The following is a 9551-nucleotide window of genomic DNA, read 5'->3' as shown; positions in this document are numbered from 1 at the left end:
CCCACAAACTCCCAACCCAAGTGAGATTTGCATAGGAAAAACTTGTGGTGGTGTTGATGGTATTGCAGGAACAAGTTAGGGGGATAAAGAGAGGTTGGGAGGAGAGGAGAGGGGTCGTGAGGTTGGAGATGTTGCTGGGGTTGGAGATCATAAGGCGGCATGAGGCGGTTGAGAGAGAAGGTTCTCTCTCTCTCTCTTCCCCGTCGTTTTGCTTCATATCAGATTTGCATGAAGGAATTTTGAATTAAAGCAATATTTTATTTTATTTTATTTTTTAAAATTACTAACCAAAACGACGTCGTTTTGGTTAGTTTCATTTGGAACCGTTGGATCACCCCACTTCAGGGATCACTTCAAGAAACCAAACTCTAGAGGATCCTGATACAGCTCATTAGAGCTTCATATTTAGTGTTCCCAAGCATTTTTGTTACTAACATATTCAACAATATTTGGAAACTAGATTTTTTACAAGTTTGTCGTAATATTATTAATTCAAAGTATTATTGATGATTATCATGATGCATCATATACTCTTCAAAACAAAGTCACTCAATTTTATATACTTTTATAGATATAATCAATTATGAATGGAGGTTTTCCTTCGTCCATTAATTAAATTAGAGAGTTTAGTTGAAGTCATTATTAATAAATATATATATATATATATATGGGTAAATTTCATTTTATCTCCATGTAATTTGAATCGGGTGCAGATTATGCCTTGATATTCGGAAATCACCACGTAACCCCCAGGTGATTACTGGATTGAAAAGTACACTAACTTCTGTTAATAGAAATTATAAATTGACAATCTTTATCTTCTTCTCTCTCTCTCTCTCAATTTCATCTTCTTTATAGTTTACTGCTCAAATTTTATATGTGTACATACATATATCATCTTCATATTTTTCTTAATCTTGTGTACATATACATATACATATAACTAGTTTACTGCTCAAATCTTGTGTACATATACATATACATATAACCAGCAGATGCAAAAATAAAATCATTTTTTTTTAACCATAACACAGATATATATATATATATATATATGGGGATAAAACATGAGCATACAAAGTTTTTTTTTCAATCTTCACTGTGCATTTATATGTGTGTGTGTGTGTGTGTTAAATATAATTTTGGAAATATTTGATGAACTAAATGATTTGGTAATGTTTGATGAATTAGAAATTCAAAGTTATACTCTTTTATTCACTTTATATATATATATATATATATATATATTCTTCAAAAAGATGATCAAACGCATCTAAATTGGATAACACCAATGGACGCAAACGTGTCTAAATTGGACAACACCAATGGATGCCCTAACCTCGATCTGCGATTCTGCACCATGTCTTCTTCAATAGGTGAAACTTACCCAAAACAACTTATGTTATCATCCAGCCTCCATGAGCTTCAATATATGTGTGTAAAATATAATTTTGGGGATATTTAATAAACCAGATGATTTGATGATGTGTTTGATGAATTGAAGATTCAAAATCGTGGTAATTGATTTCAGTTTTTTCACTATGTATACACACACACACACACATGTATATATATATAATATATATCTTTGATTAAGGAACATTATAAAAGAGAGAGAGAGAGAGAGAGAGAGAGAGAGAGAATATGTTGATTCCAGAAAAACATATATCTATATAATAAAGCAGGACGATTTTTTAATCTTCAACATATTTTTGTTCTAATAAGACATTTGGATAGCTAAGATCTGTTCAAATTGTAAACAATGACTGCGATATATTTTTCAAAAAATGTCCTACATGTACATAAACTACTTTCTTGTTTCTCTCTCTTACTTTTTTCCTTTTTTCACCTATCTTTCCATGATCTCATGATCCTACCTTCCTCTCTTTTTTCTTTTTATTTTTTCCCATTTTTATTTTTCTCTCTATTTGTTTTTTTTTTTTATTTTCTCCATTTTGTTCACTTATTTTTGTTCATATCGTACCTTTAGGTATGAGCATACACTAGTATATATATAATGATATATATGTATATGAATGTATATGATTTCAGAAAAATAAATATCTAATTATGTATATATATATATATATGTATATATGTTTGTATAACCAGCTGTTAATGGTTGAAAAATATATGTAACGCCTTCAAAATAGTACAATAAATATAACCCAAAGCATACATAAATGATAGCATAAATTAGAGTAAATAGTCCTTTCATTTCATGAAGTTAATGATGCAAAAGAGTTTAACATAAATAAATGAGTAATGCTAGAGATCCCAAATATTTTACCAAAAGTTTTACCAAATGTCTCATATAGGTGTGGGACCCACACAATGTGGGTCCCATGTGGGTCTCACACCCATGTGAGACATTTGGTAAAACTTTTGGTAGAATTTTTGGGACCTCTAGCACTTTTGTAAATAAATATCCTATAGACTTACACATTTCCAAACCTCGACTTGGTTACAACAAAAGAGACACTAGCTTTTACAAATAAGCCATTGGCTATACAAAATATATAATCAAAACAAGAAGCTTGTGCTTCCAAAAGTTCCTCCCAGCTATTGTCTTGGCGGAGGCATGCCCTCAATACCTGAAAATGTTATCTCTAAATAGGGTGAGCCATAACCCAGTAGGAATCATCTAACACAGTATATGAAACTTAGTAAAGGTATAAGTACATTATACATATACAACATCAGTGATAGAGCATCCACATTTTATATAGTCCAAAGATGCCAAATTCAATCTTTAATCCATTTCCATTCAATTCATTTCATTACATAAGCAACTTTCATCATTTCTTAATAACCCAAATGAAACTACAACTCATTAGTTCTGCAATCACGTCATCAACGTATAAACACTTCAAACTTTCCTTTCGCGGATGTTTCGTCTGCGGGAAATCGTCAAAAGGGACCCATGTAAACGTGAGCTATACAAGCACCACAATTGTCATTTTACGGAAATTTCGTCCACGGAATCGGCACTGATGTATAATTTCGAGGCTTTCACCCAGGACATTGTGGTCAACTTATTTATAATGGAATCCATCTCCTTTCTTCTCCCAAACAATCATTCATACATATGCAATGTATTTAAACACATAATCATACATGAAACACATCCCTTTTCCACTCTCAAATAGTCATACATATATAATGTATATAAACATAGTCATATTCTATAACAACCACGAGAGATTAATTTCAATTCACCTAATTCGCATGCAATTTCTACAACAATCATAGCTATCCTCCACCAATAGCCCAATATAGATATTTCTAGACAGATATACAGTCTCAAGACATATAATTTATCCAAAATTTCCAAAGATTGAGATAATACATAATCAATCCCACTATTTATACCCATAACTCTTCAATCTCACTTTTTCAATGCCCATTTCAATTATTCGTACAAAATAACAATTTTGTTTCAATTATGGTAAAAATCCCATTTTCCCCAAACATCAATCGAGTGCCAAACCCCACAATCATTTATTTCACCTTTATCCAAAACCTTTTTTTTTCATTTCACACCCAAACCCTAGGTTTGCTTAAAACACCCCCAAACCACATCATTGTTACACAAGAGACAAATAACTAAACTAAATATCATATAAAGGTGTAGAAAAAATCCCTACCTCAAAAGGAGAATATGAGCCAAGCAAGAGTGAAACTCCAAGAACAAAGAAACCCACTTCTAATTGGATCAAAATGAAAATCTGGATGCACTGTACATTTTTCTCAACAGCACTAGGGTGAAGAGATCAATGGATCTAGATGAAATCTAAGAGAGAATGTGAGTCTTAGAAAGAGAATGTGTAGATCTAAGTTTTTGGAAAGTTTTAGAGAGAGAGAAATGAAAAAGTGATTCAAAATGACATTTTCATGAATTGTTATACACGCAGTCCACTCGAGCATAGAAAGTGATGCTTGAGCGTCAGACACAAAGTTTCGCTCGAGCGTGAGAAGCTACGCTCGAGCGTAGAATACATATTTCCAGAAGTTCCGCAGACGAAGGGTCTCGCTCGAGCGTGAAACTGGACGCTCGAGCGTCCAATGTACTTTCCCAGTATTTGCAAATCTTTAAAAGATACTGAGAGTTGACAAATCTTGCTCGAGCACAAGAATGTCCACTCGAGCGGAGGAGCAAAATTTGTGAAGCCCGCTCGAGCGCAAGAATTCCCGCTCGAGCCGAAGAGCCAAAATCTGGGCATCACAAGTTTAGAAATACAAGCAACCAACCTGTTCCAAATGCATAATTACAACCCGATAACCAAAATAAAAAGGAGATAAGGGAAACAAAATATGAATAACCATTCTAAACCATACTAACCCGAGTCCAGAATACAATGAGTGATGGGTCAAAACCGGAATCGCTATAACAGAAGTAGGAAAAGAATGACATCCTTTGTAAATTTAAAGAGGTAGAAAGGATATTTTTGTCATAAAAACCAACTCACTCTCTATAGAGGCGCATGAATTTTACATTCTGCTATCTTAAACAGAAAAGTTAACAGCGCATTTTAGTCCACAAACCACATGAAAATTATGTGATAATTTGCGAATGTCAAGGATAATCCGCCCCTAACCCAAATCACAAGAGATAAAGTGAAATTTGCCTTAGATATATACACTTGATAAATTTTATGAAATGAACCATTCAAATTATTAATGTAAATCTAAAATAGGCTAAAATTTAGGAGAGAAAATCATACATATCTTATCAAAAGTCATATACATGATCACAAAATCATCCATATAGTTTTAAATTTTGGTTGAGACTCGAGAGCAAGAGTACACTCTTATTTATAAGATGACAGCTTACAACTGCATAGAAAAGATCTCTTTCCCTCCTAAAATTTTCACAGCTTCTCCAACACAAAATCATACTGTTGAATTTTCTCATCACTCACTTGGTCAACAGGACAAGCACACTCACGAGAGTAGTTTCTCTTCTCCTCTCCGCAGCCTCTCGTTTTTCCATCACCATAGATAATGCAGACGTAGAAAAGCAAAGCACTGCCCGCAGTTGCAATAGCAAAGACGGAAATGGCGGCAACGAGGCTGATAAGCGGCGCAAACTGGTACGCGAAGCCGAATATCATGGCCGAAAACAGGAACCACACAGCGAATTTGAGCAAGTCTTTGGTGAGAGAGTCTTGATCAGGAGGCAATCTTTGGTAGGCCGACAAGCAATATTGCAATAACAAAAAGCTTAAGTAAATAAAAAAGATAAAAGCTACCATGGAGTAGTCGGACTGGGAATAGGCTCGGATGGTGGAGCTGATGCCGTTGGATGCCAACATGAAGTAAGTGATTGAAGGCAAGAAGGTAGTGTTTTCGCCATTGCAAGCCATAGGAATTTGTTGTTGTTGTTGTTGTTGTTTTTCTTTTTTCTTTTTTCTTTTTTAAACACGAAAATGGTTGATTTGTGAAGAAGCAGAGAGGAGTCTAGAGTCTATGTCTGTTTGTGGTGATTGATGAATATCTTGTCGAATTTATAGTGGTATGAAAAGGAGTTACGAAAACTGAAAATATTTGCCTAGAAATTTCATGGATGTGTCATGCGTATACTTCAGGAATGATCAGGTGGGGACTTGGTTTCCTTGAACCAGCAGGCAGGGGAAGTGACGCCTTTTTACGACGAAAGTTCTTTCGCAATTTCCGGGTGGGTGACCAAGAAATTTGACTGAAGTCGCTTCCAAGAAAGAGAAATTATTTAGTACCATTTATGTGTAAAAGATATAATTAATTAATGGTTAAAGAAGATATAAGAGATAGATGGAATTATTTTAAATATTCTAATTAATATTATTATTCAAGTCTAAAAGTTATTAGACTCACTTTTTAAATTTAGTGATGTGTCGAAAAGATAATTGGTTGATATTTAATCAGTCATTTTCTTAATACATCAATCAATCATCTTTTTAATATATTACTGGGCCTTCATTTGGGATGTCAATTAGTTTTTTGGCTTTTTGAATTTTTGCCTATTTGAGCCTAGGGCTAAAAAGTCTTATTTGGAATGAGTTTTTTTTGTCTTTTTTGACTTTTGTGAGAAAAAAATAAAATGATTATAATTTGAATGTGATATTTAATCTTATTAACTTTTTAGCCCATTTTATCTTTTTGTAATTAAAATATCTAAAAAAAACTCATATCAAACATAATCTGAGTCTAAAAAATAAATTTGTATTTTTTTTAATATTCTAATAAATGATTATATCATTAAATTTGAAAAGTAAGTTTAATTTTTTAAATTTAAGTAACACTACCCTTTATATTAAGGGCTGGTTTGACATATCTCAAAAAGTCAAAAAGTTATCATTATTCACCAAAAAAAATATAAAAAAATTAATTTTTTTAAAAAAAAAGCTACAACTCACATGTCGCGTGAATTGTACTTTAGTTGCCTACTGTTTGTACAAAGGGAATACACGGAGAAGCAAACAACACGGTGTTGTTCGGCCCGTGGGGGCCATCACGGGTCCCGTTTTGATAATCTGAACCGTTCAATATGTAGAACTCGTCGAGTAATATATATTTATATAAAATCACGTTGATCGGATATCGCTAACTACATGATCAAATCAGTTTTGTATAAAAAATAGATGGTGTTATAGTTAATGATTGGCAAAAAACTAATCCGATCAGATAGCTATCGATATTCGATTAACGTGATTTTTTATAAGCATATAGTACTCAACCAGTTCTACATATTAAACGGTTTCAATTTGCAAAACGGGACCCATGGTAGGACCCCACCGGCCGAACAGTATTGTCCAATTCAATGACAAAAAAGAGACAAGCTTCTCCTATATGCCACTCTGCCCACCGTACTGCCTACTCTGCCCAAGCTTCTCCTATATATTAATTTATATAATTTTTTAATACATATTTTTTCGTAAAAAATTAAAAAATTATCCTAAATAATTATTTTTTTCTCAACTTTTTAATCTAAAAAATTAAAAAATACACTTATTTAAAATACCAAAAAAAAAAAAAAAACCAAAGATACTTGTTTTGTCATCTCCAATAAAGAGAATGCTTTAATGATGTTAATATAATTGTTAATTAGTATATAATTGTTAATTGAATAACTTTAGCTTTAATATAATTGTATAGCTTTCTCTTTTCCTTTATGCTTTCGGTGGTAGTGGATCATTTGGTATCCAATGTACCTTTCTTCTCTCTATAAAGAGAGAGTTCATTACTCTTTGTAATCAAGAAATATACAATACAGAAACATCTTGCTCTCTAGCTTCTCTCACTCTCTGCTCTCTAGCTTCTCTCTCAAACTAATCTTTCATGGTATCAGAGCACATCAACCTGTTCGAAATTTTCTCCTGAGTCCAACGGCACCAAGCCCGTTCTCAGAAAAGCCAAAACGCGCCCACACGCGCCGCCCTTAGCCTCTGCGCGTCAACACGTCCGCCACCACTCTCACACGCGCCCACACGCGCCAACTCCTGTCGCTCACTTCCGCCACGCGCCCACACGTCCGCGGCTCCCATACGCCGCGCCTGCTACCGTACGCGTACCGTGCGCCGCTTTGCTATTGTGCACCCGCGTGCGCCAAACCAGCTACCGTGCGCCGCGCCTGCGCCTGTCTGCTAACGTGCCCGGTTGCCTTCCTGCTAACGTACTCCTCCCTGCACTCTGCTAACGTGCGCCGCTGACATCATTGCTGACATCATCTCTGTCCAGCATACCTTTCCTTGCTATTTTCGACCTTCCGGACTCACTGGTACACTCTGTTTTACCTAATTTTGCTCCTACGGATCTATTTCTATTACTTTAACCCTACTCAACTAGTATTATGGATCGTCATGATGCCTCTCATCCCATTTCCGTCATTTTAAATGGTTCAAACTATGTTCTGTGCGCCCAAGCTATGTCCTCTTTCCTCAAAGGCAAGAAGCTCTGGCGAATTGTCACCGGGGATGTGGCTAAACCAGTAAAAAACAGTGCCACTACTGAAACTCCTGTTCATACTGCTACATATGAAGACCGACTTGAGGAATGGGACAGTAAGAATTACCAAATCATTACCTGGTTTCGTAATACCTCTATTACCTCTATCAGTCTTCAATTTGGCCGCTTTCAGCTTGACTCTGTAACTACTCCTGCGAAAGACATCTGGGATTTTTTGAAAGAACGATACCAGACTACTGGTCTTGCCCATCAATATCAACTTCAGAACCAACTTCACCGCATGCGCCAAGAATCCACTCAGTCCATTAATGACTTCCTTTCTCAAATGTACTCTGTTTGGGATCAGCTTGCTCTTTCCGAACCAACATGGCATGACCCCGAAGATGCCGTTTTATTTACTATCCATCGCAACCAGCAAAGGTTGGTGCAATTTCTCATGGCTCTTACCTCCTCTTTTGAGCCCGTACGTGCCTCTCTGCTTCATCGCCATCCATTGCCCACTCTTGAACAAGCAATTTCTGAGTTGCTATCAGAGGAGACTCGTCTCGGTACTCTTCAAACTCATCATGTGGACTCTGTTCTTGCCACTCCTCCGTCCCGGCCATCATTTCCCCAGCGGACTACTGCTTGCCTCTACTGTCAAAATCGGGGCCTTCCTTCAACCCATCTCTTGGTCCATTGCCCCGTCAGATCCTGCCGCTACTGCAACAAACTTGGTCCTGGTCATCTGCAACAGGATTGTTTTCGCAATCCCTCTCGCTCATCCTCCAATAGCCACTCCTCTCGCGGTGGCTCTTCCCGGGGAAGCTTTCACCATTCCGGCAATCAGTCTCATCACACTGCTGCTGCTGCTTCCGGGAATCAGTCTCATCACACTGACACTGCCACATCTGCAGGGTTCTCTGAGTCACCTACTCCATCTACCCCTCGCTTTTCTCCAACAGATGTAGAGGCCATGCTCAAACAGTTTCTCTCCCCATCTGGTACACCTCCTCCTACTGCTTTGTCTGTAATTCCAGGTAACTCTTCTTGGTATTTTGACTCTGCCTGTTGTAATCATATGACCTCCAGTTCTACTATCTTTTCTTCCTTATCTTCATCTCCTCATATTCCCTCAATACATACTGCTGATGGTTCTCTCATGTCTGTTCGTCATGTTGGTACTGTTTCCACCTCTTCTTTATCCATACCTCATGTTTATCATATCCCTGCTCTTACCTTAAACCTTATTTCCATTGGTCAATTATGTGAACTTGGTCTAACTGTCACATTTTCTGCTACTGATTGTTTGGTACAGGACCCTCAGACAGGGCAGACTATTGGGATCGGCCGTAAACATGGACGTCTCTATGAACTCATTCACCTTCATGTTCCTGCCTCTCCTCAGATTGCTGCTCCTACATCTACTTCCTCATTCTCTCCCTTTCATCTTTGGCATTGTCGCTTAGGGCATATTTCTGTTAATCGCTTAAAGTCTTTGGTTTCTAGTGGACAGTTGGGTCATGTAATTCCCGATAATTTCGATTGTATACCCTGTCAACTTGCCAAACAACCTGCTTTATCATTTAATAAGAGTACTTCTGTTTCTCTTGCACCTTTTGATCTTA

The sequence above is a fragment of the Camellia sinensis genome, chromosome 1, assembly GCF_055761805.1.
Source record: "Camellia sinensis isolate YWXY chromosome 1, ASM5576180v1, whole genome shotgun sequence".
In the NCBI taxonomy this organism is placed as follows: domain Eukaryota; kingdom Viridiplantae; phylum Streptophyta; class Magnoliopsida; order Ericales; family Theaceae; genus Camellia; species Camellia sinensis.
Note: the sequence above shows the minus strand (reverse complement) of the source record.